Source organism: Hemitrygon akajei, chromosome 28 (genome assembly GCF_048418815.1).
Source record: "Hemitrygon akajei chromosome 28, sHemAka1.3, whole genome shotgun sequence".
In the NCBI taxonomy this organism is placed as follows: domain Eukaryota; kingdom Metazoa; phylum Chordata; class Chondrichthyes; order Myliobatiformes; family Dasyatidae; genus Hemitrygon; species Hemitrygon akajei.
Genome location: NC_133151.1, coordinates 20,354,514 through 20,356,234, shown reverse-complemented (window position 1 = coordinate 20,356,234; position 1,721 = coordinate 20,354,514). Strand labels below are relative to the sequence as shown.

The 1,721-nt window shown below is 49.5% G+C and overlaps 1 pseudogene; it reads right to left on the bottom strand.

Annotated features, from left to right (window-relative positions):
• LOC140717841 (uncharacterized) lies at positions 1–737 on the bottom strand (annotated as a pseudogene).
• Positions 738–1,721: the final 984 nt, after the last annotated feature.

The window sequence follows — 1,721 nt, the reverse complement described above, 5'->3', positions numbered from 1 at the left end:
TCAAAGTGAAGTCTTTGTGTTCATGTCAAGTCCAAGTCAGGGCTCTGTGTTCCTGTCAAGTCCGTGTCCAGGCTGGGTGTTCCTGTCAAGTCCGAGTCCAGGCTGGGTGTTCCTGTCAGGTCTAAATCCGGGCTCTGTATTCCAGTCAAATTCAACTCCGGGCTCTGTGTTCCTGTCAAATCCTATTCAAGGCTCTGTGTTCCTGTCAAGGCCAAGTCTGGGCTCGGAATTCCTGTCACTTCCAAGTCCAGGCTCTGTGTTCATGTAAAGTCCATTTCCGGGCTCTGTATTCCAGTTACGTCCAAGTCCAGGCTGTGTGTTCCGTTCAATTCAAAGTACAGGCTCTTTGTTCCTGTCAAGTCCAAGTCCGGGCTCTGTGTTCCTGTCAATTCCTATTCCAGGCTCTGTGTTCCTGTCAAGGCCAAGTCTGGGCTCGGAATTCCTGTCACTTCCAAGTCCAGGCTCTGTGTTCATGTAAAGTCCATTTCCGGGCTCTGTATTCCAGTCACGTCCAGGAGAAGGCTCTGTGTTCCAGTCACCTGCAAGTCCAGGCTCTATGGTCCAGTCAAGTCCAAGTCAGTGGACTGCTTTCATTTCAAGTCAAAGTCCAATCTTGTTGTTCTGACAACTCCAAGTTCAGGCTCTGTGTTCCTGTCAAGTCCAAGTCCGGGCTCTGTGTTCCGTTCACTTTCAAGTCCCGGCTCTGTGTTCCTGTCAAGTCCAAGTTCCGGTTCCATGTTCCATTCACGTCCAAGTCTGGGCTCCTGTTCCGTTCAATTCCAAGTTCAGGCTCTGTTTTCCAGTCAAATGCAATTTCAGGCTATTTGTTCCTATCAAGTTCAAAACCGGGCTCGGTGTTCCTGTCATGGCCAAATCCGGGCTCTGTGTTCCTGTCAAGTACAAGTCCAGGCTCTGAGTTCCCGTTATTTCCAAGTCCGGGCTTTGTGTTAATGTCACATCAACGTCAAGCCTTGGTGTTCCAGTCACGTCCAAGTCCAGGATCTGTGTTCCTGTCACGTCCATGTCCAGGCTCTTGTGTTCCTGTCAAATCCAATTCCAGACTCTAAGTTCCCGTTAATTCCAAGTCCGGGCATTTTGTTGATGTCACATCAAAGTCATGTCTTGGTGTTCCAGTCAAGTCCAATTCCGGGCTCTTTGTTCCTGTCAAGTCCAAGACCGGGCTCGGTGTTCATGTCAAGACAAACTGGCGTCTTGGTGTCCAGTCCGGTACAACTCCAGGCTCTGTGTTCCATTCACGTTCAAATCCAGGCTCTGTGTTCAAGACAATTCCAAGTCCGGGCACTGTGCTTTAGTCAAGTTCAATTCCGGGCTCTGTGTTCCTGTCAATTACAAGTCCGGACTCTGTGTTCCTGTCAAGTCCAATTCCGGGATCTGTGTTCCTGTCAAGGCCAAGTCTGGGCTCGGAATTTCTGTCACTTCCAAGTCCAGGCTCTGTGTTCATGTAAAGTCCAAGTCCGGGCACCGTGTTTTAGTCAAGTTCAAGTCCGGGCTCTGTGTTCATGTAAAGTCCAAGTCCAGGCTCTGTGTTCATGTAAAGTCCAAGTCCGGGCACTGTGTTTTAGTCAAGTTCAAGTAAGGGCTCTGTGTTCCTGTCAAGTACAAGTCCAGGCTCTGAGTTCCATTCACGTTCAAGTCCAGGCACTGTGTTCAAGTCAATTCCAAATCCGGGCAATGTGTTCAAGTCAATTCCAATTCCGGGC